The sequence below is a fragment of the Trachypithecus francoisi genome, unplaced genomic scaffold (genome assembly GCF_009764315.1).
Source record: "Trachypithecus francoisi isolate TF-2019V2 unplaced genomic scaffold, Tfra_2.0 Lachesis_group21, whole genome shotgun sequence".
Classification (NCBI taxonomy): domain Eukaryota; kingdom Metazoa; phylum Chordata; class Mammalia; order Primates; family Cercopithecidae; genus Trachypithecus; species Trachypithecus francoisi.
The window spans coordinates 31,899,667-31,916,800 of NW_022681467.1; positions in this window are offsets into that span (position 1 = coordinate 31,899,667).

The following is a 17,134-nucleotide window of genomic DNA, read 5'->3' on the forward strand; positions in this document are numbered from 1 at the left end:
CTAACAGCTTCCTTTTCAAGCTCATAAGTATCCCTGTTGGGATGATAAAGTATGTGGTCATCACATCAATAAATAATAGCTATTTTTTGGGAAACTAAATTCCCCAAGGTATTTCTGGGAAAGCAGCATCCCCGTGTCCCGGGGGATGGACTCTCTTCCCCCGACTGCCATCCTCCCAAGCCCTGCCCCATGTTCCCGCCCTGAAGGAGCAGCCCCACCAGGCACAGCTGTGCTGATGCCGGCCCCTCATCCCCATGGGCTCCCAAGCAGGTGAGTGCACCAGCATCTCTCAGTTGCCACATTTTTAGCCTGTGGGTACCAAGCGACTTCTTTGTGTCCTCAAATGCGAAGGTGCCATGGAGGAGGTGCCATGGGGACAGGATGGGGATCTGCACAGGGAGCCAGGAGGCTGGAGGGTGCCAAGCCTGCATCATCCCCTGAGTTCTGCTTGCCCTTAGGCCCACCAGCCCTTCAACATCAGTTTCTCCTTGTGTGCTGGAGACAGTTTCCTTGTGGATATAGCAGATGAGTAGCCTGGCAGCTGTGGGAGGCGGGAGTAAGTGCCTGGGTGAGAGCAGTCCCTCCTGGGTGGGTCAGTGGGGTCCTGTGACCTTATCCATCCACCTGGCCCTGGGGAGACCCCTTCTTCATCCCCAGTACCTGCCTTGTCCTGACCCCGCTGAGACTCAGAATTCAACTTCCTTTAATATCTCGATTTGCAGGTGCTGAATAAAAATGCATGCCTCGCTTCTCTGGTCTGTGAAATGGGCCTGATAGTGTCCCTCTGTCATTTCTCTGGGTTGAATCAGATGATACAATGGCTGACAAGGGCATGACCTCTGTACCAGGGCACCAGGTGGGGAAGGGGCAGGTCATGACCTCCTTTGTTCCAAAAAGTATCAGCCCAGGCCTCTGCACACAGTAGGTGATCACGAAGTGCTCACAGCAGATGGCAGAGATGCAATGTGTGCTGAGGACTGCTGACCAGTTTGGCTCAGTCTGCCTTTTGCAGATGCTGGAGGGGAACGTCCCTCACTGCCTGACTCTTTCTGCAGTGGGCTGTGGGCCTCTGCTGCCCCAGAGGCTGCTTATGATTGGGGGAAGAAAGTCCATCCCTGCCAGCACCACAAACCCCTCACTCCGGAATCCCAAAGGCCTGAGGAGTCAGATGCCATGCCAGGGCAGCTGGATTGTTGGTTCATTGGTATCTGTGGGCCCAGACACATCTAAGCTTTAATTTTTACTCCAGCGTGTGCCGCCTGCCCTCTGGCGAGTAACTTCACCTCTCACAACTTCCGGTTCCTCCTCTGTGAAATGGGGATCGTAAGAGAGGCTGCTCCTGGAGAGGTTGGAGCCCCCCTGCCTGGCACAGAGGAGGGAGTGGCACCCACTGCTCCCACTCTGTTGGGATTACTGCCATCTTTGTGCCATCTTTTCCAGGTGGCCAAGACCTGGGGTGTCATCAGTACTTATAAATGGCAGACCCCCTACAAGAGGGGTCCCCAACGCTTGGGCTACGACCAGTGCCGGTCCGTGGCCTGTTAGGAACTGGGCTGCACAGCAGGAGGTGAGTTGCCGGCCTGTTAGATCCACCGCCTGTTAGATCAGTGGCAGCATTAGAGTCATAGGAGCTCGAACTCTATTGTGAACTGCGCATGTGGGGGATCTAGGCTGAACTCTCCTTATGAGAATCTAATGTCTGATGATCTGTCACTGTCGCCCATCACCCCCAGATGGGACCGTCTAGGTGCAGGAAAAGCTCAGGGCTCCCACTGATTCTGCATTATGGTGAGTTGTATAATTGTTTTATTATGTATTACAATGTAATAATAACAGGAGTAAAGTGCATAATAAATGTAATGCGCTTGAATCATCCCGAAACCATCCCCCCTCATCTGTGGAAAAACTCTTCCGTGAAACCGGTTCCTGGTGGCGAAAAGGTTGGGGACCACTGCCCTACGAGACAGCAGGGCAGGCGCAAGGTCACAGTCTTTCATTTGTTCGACGGATATTTCCTAAGCATTTACTATGCCCCAGACACTGTGGTGGGGGCTGCAGATGTGTTGGTGGGGAAGAGAGACAATGTCTCCCCTCCTGGAACTCACTTTAGAAATGGGAGCTCCTCCAAACCCACCTGCAGGTGTGATGCGCTGCCAGGTCGGTGGTGTGAGTGCTAAAAAGCAAAATGACCAGGACAAAGTGCTAGGAAGTGCAGGCAGGTGAGACAGGGTGCCTGGTCTGGGTCCAGGAAGGCCTCTCTGAGGAGGTGACAGCTACAGAAGCTCAGGGAAATGAGGGAGGGAGGGAACCCCGGGTGATCCAGGGAAGAGTGGTCCTGGCAGCAGAAACAGCAAGTGCAAAGGGGCTGGGGTGGAGCGGCTGCAACTGAAGAGGAGCTGGGAGGCCAGAGTGGGGGAAGGAGGGTGTGAGGATGAGAGTGAGGAATGGCAGAAATGCACATGGGAGCCAGAACTTATGGGGCCCTGTAAGCCAGGGCGAGGTCTCAGCCTCCACTCAGTGAGATGGGAGCCACTGAGGGCTTTGAGCAGAGCCTGTGTCTCAACAGGACCGCCTGGCTGCGGTGTGGAGACCGGGCTGAAGGGGTCATGAGTAGAGGCAGGGAGGCCATGGGGCCTCTAATTTGAGGGGGGTGGTGACCGTAGCTGGGACCTGGTGGCATAGGTGGAAGTGGGGAGGGCTGGCTGGATCCTAGAGATGCTTTAAAGGGAGGAGAAGCAGGATTTCCTGGAGGATTGAGTGTGGGGCGAGAGAGAGGAGTCCAGGAAGACAGGAAGGTTTTTGTCCCGGGAAAAAAAACTGGAGCCACCCCCAGGTGGGATGGGGAAAACTACGGGAGAAGCAGGTTCGGGAGAGGAAGGGAAGGTGGTGAAAATTGTCTGATACCTTGTAGACATCCAGGTGGAGAGGCCCAGCGGGCAGTGCTGCATGGAGACGTCTAGAGTTCAGAGGAGACCAGGCTGGATGTGCCAGTGAGTAGGATAGGAGGCTGGAAGGGTCACCAGAGAGTGAGTGTTGGGGGAGGGGGAAGGGCTGGGGCCCCCATCGTCACTTCAGGCAGGGAGGTGTGGGTGACGGGAAGCATGTCTGGTGAACTGAAAGTCTAGGTGTTAGTCTGAGTTATACAGACAAAGAATGGGACTCTTGCTGTCATAACATCCACAAGAGGGGAGCCGCGAAAACGAGTGGCTGCTCGGGGGGCCCAGGTTCTGTACTGCCCCACCTCCTCCTGCGTCCACTGTGTGGCCTTGCTCATGCACCACCCTCTCTGGGCCACAATTCCTTGACTCTGGTGAATCGTCCTTTTGGCATCTCCCATGGAGGTGCTGGGGCAGCCTCAGAGACTCCAGGGGGCCTGGAACCATGGAAAATGGGGAGAAGGGGTGGCTGGGGTACCCGATGAGCTCAGAGCAGAGGGTGGGGAGAAAACTGGACCTGCAGAGCAGCTTTGCTGGAGGGGTTTTAGACAGGGCAGCCATGGCTCAGAGAGAGGAAGACCCCCTCCCACCCACACTGCCCTGTGGCAGGTCCTGCTGGGATGACTGAGAGGGGGCGGCTCTGGTAGGAGTCACACAGTGACCTCAGCTGTCCCTGCAAAGTGACTGAGTCAGCATCTGCACTGGGCTGGGCTTCAGTGCTCAGGTGCGGCTTCTCCATGGCCAGGCAGGAGAGGGAAGGCCCCTTCTGCTGTTTCCCCAGCCCTGGGGCCTTTTTTCTGCTGCTGACCTTTTTGAGGACTCTTTTGTTTTCACCGTAAAGGGCAGAAGCATTTCTTCTAATTGCCTGGTTACAAACTCAGCACATGCAGGCCACAAGGGGGCCAGGAGCAATATAGCTGGGGAAGCTGAGGCCTGGTGTTGGAGAGAGACTTGCCCTGGTCACAGGAGCTGGAGCAGAGCTGGGGCTCCAACCTGGGTCCGCCACTTTGCCATTCAGAACTCTGAGGAACTTAGGGGACCAGCAGAGGAAGAGGAGCTGGTAAAGGCAGTGAAAAGTTGCAGCAGCTCTGATGGCTGGCTCGGCCCAAGGGACAGGAGGCCAAACCTGCCATGGGCTTCCTATAGATCCAGTTCTGTACAGAATGTCCTGTGTGCTCCTGTCCACAGCTGTGCCGTCATCATGTCCGTCTGAGTCAGAGAGGTTGAACGTCTTACCTAAGGTCACCCAGCAAATGAGGGGCAGAAGTGGGTTTGCATCCAGGTCAGCTCTCTAGAGTGCCTGCTCTCTTTCCCCCACTGCCTCTTGACAACTGTGGAGAACAAAACGGGAGGCCAGCAGGGGTCGGTGGGGATGGCCATGGGAAGGACAGAGTTCTGTGCTGGCCGGCCTCGCGCCTCAGGCCACAGTCTCTCTGCGGGATTTGTCAACTCCACTGGTGTCCCTCTGAACACCCACCGTCCCCATAACTGCAGCTCTATCGCTGGCCTTTCCCTGGAGCTCTCCTGGACCGCGTTCCCAATGTCCTGATTGAGCCCAGGAGTTCAAAGCTGCAGTAAGCTGTTATCACCCCACTGCACTCCAGCCTGAGTGACAGAGCCAGACCCCATCTGTAGAAAACAAAACAAAACAGACAAAATCAAACAAACAGCTTTGTTTAAGTGCTGCTTACACTCCATAAAACTCACCTATTTTAAGCATTCTCTGTCATGAGTTTTAATAAATTTTTGCAGTGCGCAACCAACAGCACAATTCAAAAGTCCCCTCTGTCCATTTGTAGTTGATCAGCGCATCCGGACCGACTCCTACATTTATCCATAGGTCTTCTCCTGCCACTCTGTCCCCTGACTAGTGAGTGGCACTATCTGGAGTTGACCCTTGTGGCTGCACCCAGGTTTCCCTCACTGCATCTCCACCAGCCTTTTTTAAAAACAACTGTATTGCTGGGCACAGTGGCTTGTACCTGTAATCCCTACTATTCAGGAGGCTGAGGCAGGGGAGTCACTTGAGCCTAAGAGTTTGAGACCAACCTGGACAACATAGTGAGACCCCTCATCTCTTACAAATGAAAAAGAAAAGAAAAACTTTGGCCAGGCGTGGTGTGCCTGTAGTCCCAGTTACCCAGGAGGCTGAGGTGAGAGGACTGATGGAACCCAGAAGTTCAGAGCTACAGTGAGCTATGATCACTTCACTACACTCCAGCCTGGGTGACAGAGTGAGACCCTGTCTACAGAAAACAAAATAAAACAGATAAAATCAAACAAGCAGCTTTATCGAAGTGCTGTTTACATGTCATAAAATTCAACTATTTTAAGCATTCTCTTTGATGAGTTTTAATAAATGTATACAATGTGCAGCCAACACAATTCAAAAGTCCACTCTGTCCATTTGTAGTTGGTCCCCACTCCCACCACAGGCCCCAGGCAGCCCCTGCTCTGCTTTGTCTCTGTAGTTTTACCTTTTCTAGAAAGGTCATAAGTGGAGACATATAACATGTAGTCTTCACTTCTAGCTTCATTCACTCAGCATAATGATTTTTTTTTTCTGTTCTTTTTTTCTTTTTTCTTTTTCTTTTTTTTTTTTTAAGACACAGGGTCTCGCTCTGTCTCCCAGGCTGGAGTGCAGTGGCACGATCATGGTTCACTGCAGCTTCAACCTCCCAGGCTCAATGATCCTCTCACCTCAGCCTCCTGAGTAACTGGGACTACAGATGCATGCTACCATGCCCGGCTAATTTTTGTGGGTTTTGCAGAGGCATGGTTTCACCATTTTGCCCAGGCTGGTCTTAAACTCCTGGGCTCATGCAGTCCTCGTGCCTCAGCCTCCCAAAGTATTGGGATTACAGGCGTGAGCCACTGCGCCCAGCAGCATAATGTTTTTGACATTCATGTGTGTTGTTGCATGTATCAGTGCTTTATTCCTTTTTAGTGCGGAGTAATATTCCATTTTCTGGACATTCCACATTTTGCTTATCTGTTTGCTGGTCAATGGGCATTTGAATTATTTCCAGTTTGGGGCTATTATGAATAATGCTGCTATGAACATTCATGTACAAGTCTTCATGGGGACATAGGTTTTCATTTCTCTTGTATAACCTCCCTTTTCCAGCCCACCAGACCTTGATTCCTGTTGAGGAGCTACACAGTTGTAGGGAAACTGACTCCACCCCTCCCACGAGGATAGAGCTCAGGCCCCGGGGTAAGCCAGTCAGGGCATAGAGCTCATGACCCAGGCTAGGTCAATCAGTGTGTTCCATCCTCCAGGCCTGATGATTGGTTCCTGGATGGGCAAGTGAGATAAGCCAGTCCAATCAGAGTGACTCTTAGGACTGGGGCTGGAACAGCAGCCCTTTTTCATGCCCCTGATAGTATGTTTGTTATATCTGGAACAGACACCCTGTGTGCATTAGCAAAGCCAGCTTTAGGATGTAATTAACACATGGAGGAGGACAGGGCTAAGAAGCTGGAACCCTGATTCAGCTATTCCTGAAGTACACCACAAATCCAGACAGTTACTTGGATCAATCAATTCACTTTATTGTTAAAGCCAGCTTGAGATGGTTTCATGTTCTTTTTTTTTTTTTTTTTTTTTTTTTTTTTGAGATGGAGTCTTGCTCTGTCACCCAGGCTGGAGTGCAATGGTACGATCTTGACTCACTGCAACCTCTGCCTCCTGGGTTCAAGTGATTCTCCTGCCTCAGCCTCCTGAGTAGCTGGGATTACAGGCTCCTGCCACTATGCCCAGCTAATTATTGTATTTTTAGTAGAGACGAGGTTTCACCATGTTAGCCAGGCTGGTGTCAAACTCCTGATCTCAGCTGATCCACTGCCTCAGCCTCCCAAAGTGCTGGGATTACAGGGGTGAGCCACCACACCTAGCCCATTGTTGTTCTTGTTTGTATCTCAGGGGTCAGCAAACTATGGCCTACAGGCAGCCTGTTTTTTAAAAAAAAAAAAAAAAAGTTAGAACTTGCCACTTACTAATGTGTTGTCAATGGCTGCTTTGCAGTGCCATATGGCCTGTAAGCCTGAAATATATACCATCAGCCTTTTAAGAAAAAGTTTCAGGCCCTTATTATAACCAAAACCTTAGTATTCAATATATCCCCCAGTTATCAGGACAGAAATCTGGGATTCATCCCTGAATCCTCCCTCTACCTCATTCCCCACATCAAACCAGCTCCAAATTGGATTGATTTTTTAGTCTGCGTGTCTCCTGAATCTATCTGCTGTCTTTGGGCCCCAGTGCACTAGGTGAACCATTGTCAGTTCTTGCCTGGACCTCGCCACCCACCTCTAGACTACCCTACAAAGCTCTTGGGGGATCTTTCTCCCACACACATTTGATGAAGCTCCCATTGCTCCCAGGGTAAAGGCCAGACTCCCTGGACTGGCACTGCAGGACCCTCATGAGTGAGCCCCTACCTGCATTTCTAGCCCTTCTTCTCCCCTCTCTCCTCTTCTCCTCCAGAGCACACAGACCAGCACCTGACTCGTGCAGAAGTTCCCAAAAATGGCGTGCTCTGTCCCTATATCCTGCCTTTTGTACCAGCTGTTTCTTCTGCCTCCAATACCCTTCCCACTTTGCCCACCTAGTGGAAACCTGTGTATCCTCTAAGGCCCAACCAAAGCCTTGCCTTCTTTTTGCTGTTTCTGTAATCACCTCAGCATGGGTCAGGGCTCCCATCAGCCCTTGGGGCTCAAGAAGTGTTGGTTTGCAATACAGTATTTCTGCCTTTTGCTCCAAAGCCACTGTGAGGAATCCAAAGAAGGTTCGAACAAGGGAGGGAGGAACATGGCTGTGGACTGTCTGAGCTCAGTGTGAGCAAGAAGACATGGAAGGACTGGAATTGCTTGAGTTTCCAAGGCCCAAAGACCCCAAGCAGGAGCATCTTTAGGAAGTGCATAGAAATGCTTCCCAAGATGAACGAAATTAACCAACGATGAGATGGGAGAATGGTTCCGAGGAAAGAAAAGTAGGGCAGGCGAGAGTGGGCCACTGTGGCAGGCCCTGAGAGTATGGAATACGAACAATGGGATTACAGGGAAATGTCATTAAGGTGAAGATTTTCCACAGCCTTTGGAAGTCAGCAAGTGGAACGGGAGGAGGCCAGATGGCTGGTGAGGGAGCCTCGGATCCCGTCAGAGCTGCCGGAAAGCTGAAGGATTTACAAGACTTGCCCTTTGGAGGGCTTAGGGAACATCTGATTTCTAGGTTCTCAACTGAAAACAAATTTGGACACCAGCTGGCTGGGTCCTGAGTGAAACTTCCCAAGAAGTGACTGTGGTGGATTCAGGGGAGCACTGGACAGGGAGTCCGAGCCAGCTCTGCTGTCACTGGCTGTATGGTTCTTGGCTGCCATGTCCCAGGGTTTAGGGCTGTGGCCTACACTCACTGCTAATTCTGGAAGTGAATCCAGGGCACAGAAAACCAGACACCAGTCAAGGCCCGACCTCCCCCATGGGGCCACAGTGAGGCACACATGAGACGGTGAATATGAAAATGCAAACTGCAGTGCGGTGGCCCCACGTCACCGTCCCTCCTCTCACTCCTCCGGCTGAGTCGGTCCCCGTCCTCGTGGCTTCCCAGCTGATGCATGAACCTCACTCTTACGCTGCTCTGTTGTGGAACCTAATGTATGGCACGTCTCCTCTCCTGCCAGACCCTGAGTACCTGAGGACAGGGACAAGCATGTCGGGCTCCTGTCCCCCGCATGTGTTGCAGTGCCTGGCCCAGAGCAGGAGTTCGGCAACTATTTCTTGAAGGGCTTGGAATTGTAAAGAAACAGTTAACTCGAGAGTGCCGGTCAGCTTCAGTTTATAAAAGCGGGGACCAGGTAGATCACGGTAGAAATCTTTCTGACAGATTGACAAAATGTTTTGTGAGTTTGTAAGAAATATGAGCATCCCAGAAATGCTCAAGAAGAAATAGAACTCAAGCAGTTCCAGTCCTTCCAGTCTGGGATTGAGAATGCTAAAAGCTACCTGGCCCTGAGCTGTCTGGTAGGGTAACCACGAGCCACATGTGGCTATTGAACTTCAAATTAAATTTAAAAATCAGTTTTGTATTTTTTAAAATTATTATTATTATTTTTTGAGACAGAGTCTCTGTCACCCAGGCTGGAGTGCAGTGGCGCAATCTCAGCTCACTGTAACCTCCATCTCCCAGATTCAAGCAATTCTCATGCCTCAGCCTCCCAAGTAGCTGGAATTTCAGTCACATGCCACCACCATGCCTGGCTAATTTTTGTATAAAAATCAGTCTTTTAATTGCACTAGTCACATTTCCAATGTGCAGTAGCCACATGTGGCTCATGGCCACCCTATGGGAAAGCACAGATTAGAGCATTTCCGTCATGGCACAAATTCTATTGGACAGCATTCCTCCATGCCTTGAAAATCCATGCCCATGTGTTATTTTAAGCCCTGATCCTTCTGCAGAGGCTTCTGAGACTTAGGGGAGAGAGCTGGGGCTCTGGAGTCTGACCCAGAATTCGAACCCCTGCTCAGCCATTTACTTGCTGTGTAGCCTGAGGCAAAGAAATCTTCCTTCTCTCTGAGGCTCAGTGTCCTCATCTGTGGCCTACACAGAGCTGTGGGTTCTAGAAAAAAGCTAGGTAAAGGGCTTCCCAGTTGGTATTGCATGCAAGGACCTGCTGTGAGGCACATAGCGGTGTTCCTAGAGCTGTGAGAGACTGCATGGGCTGTTCCTATCAGAACATTCCCGGAGGGGACACCTCCCAGGCCCTTGCAGCTTGGAGCTACTGCCCAAGCTTCTCAAAATGAGGGCAAGGCATGCTGGGAGTTCATCGAGCGCTGGGGGCTGATCTGGAGCAGCGGCCAGTGGGTGTGGCTGGCTTGAGGCAGTTGGTAGGTGAGGGCAAGGCTCGAACTGGTGAGGCTGGGAGGAAGGGCCAGCCCACTGAATCCTGGGCAGGGGCATGTGCCCTCTCTGCATAAAACTCCATTGTCTACTAGCTGATTAGGGGATCGTAATACGAATACCAGGAGTCATAGCAGCTTTGTACTCCTTGAGCATTTCCTGTCTACCAGACACTGTGCTAAGAGATATACTATGTGTATGCATTAGCTCTGCCCTCACAGCAGCCCTTTGTAATAGGTATGTTATTATTCCCATTTTGCAGACAGGAAACACTGAGGCCATTCGTCCAAGGTCACACAGCTACGAGGCTATAGAGCTGGGATCTGACCCCAGGCTGTTTAGCTCCACGGAGTCAATGCTGGGATGAAGTCCAGCTCCTGACCTGGTCCTCCAGGCCCTGCAGAGCCCGCCTCAGTTGCCCTTTCCACCTTCATCTCTGTCACTCCCCACCTTCTTCTGGTCAAGTTCCTCAGACATCCCAGGTATCTCCCTCCGATGTCTGTGCCCTTGTTCACACTCCTGGTCCCCTCCAGCCTATGCAGACTCCTGTTCATCTGCCATGACCCCGTTCTGGTGTGTGAGCATCTTGAGGCTGGGAATGGGTCTAAGTCGTTTTCATGTCATAAAGTCCTGCACGTGGCTTGGGGAATTGGGGCCATGGCTAATTGTGGGTGGCGGTTTGGTGAGTGGGTGATGAGTAGCTGGAAGGGTGGGGGGAGTGGATGAAGGGTGAACCAAGGGGTGGGTGGACAAACTGGTGGAGGAGTGGGTGGGTGGCATGTGTTGCAGTGCCCTCAGCAGGACGGGGCCTGAGCAGAGCATGGGGGGCTGGGCATGGGGAGGGATGGGGGCAGGGAGGGGTCTAGGGTGATGCCAATTTTCTAGCTTGGGGACTTGAGTGGATCATGGTGTCATCAGGGTGGGATGGGTTTAGGGGAGAAGGGGATGAGGTCCATTTTGGACATGGGGGTGTGATGGGCCAGGGGTAGGAGGCCGCTGGGGAGATGAGCCTCAGGTTCAGAGGCGACGTCGGGCTACACAGAGAGACTCAGGAGGTCAGTATGGGTGGTGATTCGAGTCGTGGGGGTCAATGGCGTCACCACCTGGGGGCTGGGCATGGGGTGAGAAGGACTCAGGACAGAGGAACAGCCACATCTCAGAGCCAGCAGGGGAGGGGGAAGAATTATAGTCCCCTAGATAGAAAAGCCAGGAGTGTCAGAGCAACCGAAGAGGCTTGCGGAGAGGAGAAACAAGGCGCTGGGGGTGTAAGAAGCCCCCAGGGCATGAGGGAAACTCCATCAGTGCTACTTTTAAAAATTATTTTTCCATTTCAGTTTAACTTTACAAATATTTATTGAGCTAAAAGGTTCTGTGTAAATCTGTTTTGTAAATTAAATTTTTGTACAACAAATACCATTTTAACTGGGCCTGGGGTGGCAAGGTTTGGGAGACCATTCATGATTTGAGGAGCCCTGAGTCGAATTCTTTTGAAAAGCTTTGTTTAGGCCGGGTGCGGTGGCTCAAGCCTGTAATCCCAGCACTTTGGGAGGCCGAGACGGGCGGATCACGAGGTCAGGAGATCGAGACCATCCTGGCTAACACGGTGAAACCTCGTCTCTACTAAAAATACAAAAACTAGCTGGGCGAGGTGGTGGGCGCCTGTAGTCCCAGCTACTCGGGAGGCTGAGGCAGGAGAATGGCATAAATCGGGGAGGCGGAGCTTGCAGTGAGCTGAGATCCGGCCACTGCACTCCAGTCCGGGTGACAGAGCGAGACTCCGCCTCAAAAAAAAAAAAAAAGAAAGAAAAGAAAAGCTTCGTTTGGTTTGTTTTTTGAGTCAGCAATGATTTTGGCTTTTCAAGCTTGCGGAGTGAGGCGTTCATTGGTTCCACATGCGTTTTGAAAAGATCCTTCTTGCTGCTGCAGAGAAGACGGGCCAGGGAGGCAGCCGGGCACCTAGGGAGGAAGCTCATGCAGTGTCCGAACGAGAGATGGTACTGGTCTGGATGGGGGCAACTCTGGGGGATCAAGGGGAGGGAGTTTGAGGGATGTGTAGAAGGTTTTTTAAAAAGATAGGACATGGCCTGGCATGGTGGCTCATGCCTGTAATGCCAACACTTTGGGAGGCTGAGGCAGGTGGAGCACTTGAGGTCAGGAGTTCAAGACCAGCCTGGACAACATGATGAAACCCCGTCTTTACCAAAAACACAAAAAAATGATTAGCGAGGCGTGGTGGTGCATGTCTGTAGTGCCAGCTACTCGGGAGGCTAAGACAGGAGAAACGCTTGAACCCAGGAGGCAGAGGTTGCAGTGAGCCAAGATCGCACCACTGCACTCTAGCCTAGATGACACAGCGAGACTCTGTCCCAAAAAAAAAAAAAAAAAAAAGATAGGACATTTCCAGCCATGGTGGCTCACACCTGTAATTCCAGCACTTTGGGAGACTAAGGCGGGCAGATCACCTGAGGTCAGGAGTTCAAGACCAGCCTGGCCAACATGATGAAACCCCATCTCTACGAAAAATACAGAAATTAGCTACTTGGGAGCCTGAGGCACAATAATTGCTTGAACCTGGGGGGTAGAGGTTGTAGTGAGCCGAGATTGCACCCCTGCACTCCAGCCTGGGCGACAGAGTGAGACTCTGTCTCAAAAAAAGAAAAAAGAAAAAAAGATAGGACATAGTCTTGGGCTTTACTTCTGGGTGTGTGAAAGAGGAGGAGGAAGAGGGATAGAAGCCTCCTGGCTTCTTGGTCACCTGAGGGTGACCAGGTTAGATGATACTGGGATGAGGGCATGGTCTCCAGGGAAAGTCACAGACTGGGCCCTGGACACATTGAGTACACAGCGTCTGTCCACAAGATGGCCAGCAGAGCTGCTGTAGGAATTTGGAGCTCAGAGGTGTGAGCTGGACTGGAGAGAGAAATGTCACATCTGCGACGGAGAAGGAGGGAAAACCCAGAGCTCATGACAATTGGTCAAGAAATATCCCCAGTATTAAAAATATTTGTTGAATGAAGTATTCACAGAGCACCTCCACATGCCGGGTACAGCGTGTGGCAATGAAACAGACAGAACCCTCTAACCTTTGGGACTGACAACTTTAGTGAGAGGAGCACGCAATGATCAGGATAAATTATGCAATTACATAGCCTATTGTATAATGATATGGGCTGAGAAAAACAGGAAAGCAGGCAGGGACAGGCCTAGGGAATATGCTGTGGAGGGCTGGGGAGTGTAGCAGACACACAGGTTACACTCGCTGAATTCATTTGAGCCCTACAACCACCATATGAAGAAAGCGCTATAACTACCCCCACATTAGAGATGAGCAGCTGAGTTGCAGAGAAAATATTTGCCCAAGGTCATGCAGCCACGTAACTGGCAGAGCCTGGATTTTTACCTGGAGTTCATACTTTTGAGTCCTCCTGCTGGGCTCAAACCCCCTCTCATTGGCAAGGTCAGGTCTCAGCAAAGATTCTGAAGGAAGGGAGGGGGTAAGGTTCACAGACATCTGAACACAATCAATCAACATTGCAGGCAGAGCAAGAGCACGTGCAAAGGCCCTGAGTTAGGCACGTGCCTGGTATATTGGAGGACCAGCCCAAAGGCCAGCATAGCTAGGGCAAAAGGAGCAGGTAGAGGAGGGAATCAGAGGTGGCACAGGGCTGCCTGTGGTGTCTGCAGGGCTGTTAGCTTTTACTCAAGGTGCAGTGAGGCCATGGGGAGTGTGGAGCTGAGGAGGGGCAAGTTCTGACTTAAGGCCTAACCCATTTCCTCTGGCTTCTGTGCTGGGGGCAAGGTCAGAAGCAGGACACCAGAGAGGGCATGAATAATGCAGGCACGAGGTGACGGTGGCCCAGTCCACAGCGGTGGCAGCAGGGTGGGTGAAGGGGGACCAGTGGCATTGTTGACCGCTTGCGTGTGAGATGGGAGGGTGGGAGAGGCCTCAAGTTTGGCTTGAGCCTGAGTGGCTGGAAGGGCAGGATTCCATTGACTGAGATGGGGGCAGCTGTGGAAGGAGCCACTTCAAAAAGAACTTCCCATGTCCATTTCCCTCTGAATCCCTGGCTACCCGGAGGTAGGGATTAAGACTTGAGCAGTTCCATGATTTGCCCGGGTTTCTCAGCTGGAAGGTAATAGAGCCAGGGCCAGAAGCCATATGTGCATCCTAGGGTTTGGAATTTTATCTCATTTATTCAATCAACAAACATTTCTGGAGCACCTCCTGTGTGCCAGGCTGATGGAGGAGGCCGTGTCAGCCAATGATCATGGCAATGGTTACCTTACATCGGCATGAGCAGTGGTGAGGAGAAGCCGAGGGAGCTCTAGGAGCCAGTAACAGGCAGGAGGGAAGGGTGCTGCGGGGCCAGAGAGGGCTTCCTGGAGGAGGAGAACATGACATACAAGGACCACAAGGGACCGCAGGTTCCCAGAGGATGACTACCCATTGGGAAGTTGCAGAATCTTTTGTTTTGTTTTGTTTAAGTGTTAATTGAGATATAGAAGCTGAGCGTGGTGGTACATGCCTGTAGTCCCAGCTATTCAGAAGGCCAAAGTGAGAGGATCCTTTGAGGCCAGGAGTTCAAGAGCAGCCTGGGCAACATAATGACACCCCCATCTCTATAACAGTTAAAAAACTGGCCGGGCGCGGTGGCTCACACCTGTAATCCCAGCACTTTGGGAGGCCGAAGCGGGCGGATCATGAGGTCAGGAGATCAAGACCATCCTGGCTAACACAGTGAAACCCCGTCTCTACTAAAAAATGTAAAAAATGAGCTGGACGTGGTGGTGGGCGCCTGTAGTCCCAGCTACTTGGGAGGCTGAGGCAGGAAAGTGGCATGAACCCAGGAGGTGGAGCTTGCAGTGAGCCAAGATCACGCCACTGCACTCCAGCCTGGGGGACAGAGCGAGACTCCGTCTCAAAAAAAAAAAAAACAAACTAACTTGATGTGGTGGCTCATGCCTGTAGTCCCAACTACTTCTGAGGCTGAGGCAGGAGGATCCCTTGAACCCAAGAATTTGAGGCCAGGCCTGGGCAACATAGCAAGACTCCATCTCTAAAGAAAAAAAAAGAATTGAGATATAATTCATGTACCATACAACTCACCCATTAAAGTGTATCGTTAGTGGCTTTTAGTATATTTACAGGGTTGTGTGTCTGTTACCACAATCCGTTTTTGAGCATTTTCGTTACCTCCAAAAAGAAACCCCACACTCCTTAGCTGTCACCTCCTCTCAGTCCCTGTCCCCACACCAGGAAGCCTGAGGCAGCCCAGATCTACTTTCCATCTGTGCAGTGGCACCTGTTCTGGATATTTCACTGAAATGGAAACATGCCATGTCCTGTGTTCTGTGTCTGGCCTCTTCTACTTAGCATCACGTTTCAAAGTTCATCCACATTGGAAGCTGCAGAATCTTTAACAGCATCACAGACGGCCCAGACCCAGGAGACTGTATAATGGTGCTTCCCGACCATTATAAAGAAGCGGGGCCAAGCACAGTGGCTCATGCCTGTAATCCCAGAACTTTGAAAGGCTGAGGCGGATGGATCACTTGAGGCCAGGAGTTTGAGACCAGCCTGGGCAATATAGCGACATTTCATCTCTGCAAAAAATACAAAAATTAGACAGGTGTGGTGGTGCATGCCTATAGTCCCAGCTACTCAGGAGGCTGAGGCAGGAGGGTCGCTTGAGCCCAGAAGGTCAAGGCTACAGTGATTGCACCACTGCACTCTAGTCTGGGCAACAGAGTAACACTCTGTCTCAAAAAATAAAAAAGAAGAAGAAGTGTGGATCAAGGAGGAGACTTGCCGTTCTGTCAGCAAGGAAGAGGTGGGGAATTTGGGGAGGCCTCAGGCTCCTAGGCCAGGGCCTTGGCACACCCTACTATGCTGTGCACAGGCCGCCCCCCTTGGTTGCCACCTCTTTTCCTTCAGCTTTGGGCTCTGGGTGAATTTGGCTAAAAGTGACAACTCGGTCAGGAACGCATCTTCTCAAACACCGGTCTTTCCCGCCCTGGAAATTTTCACACCTTATGGTGAATCTTGAAATATTTTATGCATCTTCGAGAATTTGTGTCTACTGACTCAGAATGTAGTGGAGTTTGTATTTTCTTTTCCTGCTCCTTAACACTTTTATTCAGGTGGCTATGCCTGTTTTTCTTGGTTTGGTGACGTTCTCCCTAGGGGAGGCTGCATTGTCCTGGAGTCAGGTGCCTGGGTTGGAGGCCCTGCCCTGCCTCTTCCTCGGTGTGGGGTTGTTGAAGCTCTCTTTTGGAAAACAGAGATGACATTGTAGGGCTGTGGCAGAAAGGAAATGAGGTAAAGCCTGTTACAGGTTTGGCGCTGAGTAGATGCTGGAGGTTCGGTTCTTGATCAGATGCTCAGGAAAGATGACGAGGCCTTTCAGGGCCCTGAGATAGCGAGGGGAGAAAGGTGAGCCTCCCCCACCAGCGACTTCCCCTTTCTCCTCATTCCTCCCATCCCAGGGCCTCCTAGACCTGGACCTCTCCTCCCAGGGCTCAGATGTGGAAAGCCTGAGTTCAAATGCTGTCCTACTACTCGGATTCTGTGTCCCCACGCCAGCTCGGCTTCCTCTGTGTCTCAGTTTCTTGATCTGTAAAATGGGAGGGGAGAGGGTGGTGGCTAGGGGGAGGGTGTTCCACTGAGGCCCCCAGGGCAGCCAAAAGGCTTCTGGGAGAGGGTGTGGAATAGAGGGGCCTTTTTCTTCTGCCTGGAGGTCTGGTTCCTGCTGATTCGTGGGTTGTTTTTGGTTTTGGTTTTTTTGAGGTGGAGTCTTACTCTGTCGTCCAGGCTGGAGTGCAGTGACACCATCTCGGCTCACTGCAACCTCCGCCTCCCAGGTTCAAGTGATTCTCCTGCCTCAGCCTCCTGAGTAGCTGGGATTACAGGCGTGTGCCACCACACCCGGCTAATTTTTTTTTTTTTTTTTTTTTTTGAGACGGAGTCTTGCTCTGCCACCAGGCTGGAGTGCAGTGGCCGGCTCTCAGCTCACTGCAAGCTCCGCCTCCCGGGTTCACGCCATTCTCCTGTCTCAGCCTCCCGAGTAGCTGGGACTACAGGCGCCTGCCACCTCGCCCGGCTAGTTTTTTTGTATTTTTTAGTAGAGACGGGGTTTCACCGTATTAGCCAGGATGGTCTCGATCTCCTGACCTCGTGATCCGCCCATCTCGGCCTCCCAAAGTGCTGGGATTACAGGCTTGAGCCACCGCGCCCGGCCACCCGGCTAATTTTTGTATTTTTAGTAGAGATGGGGTTTTACCATGTTGGCCAGACTGG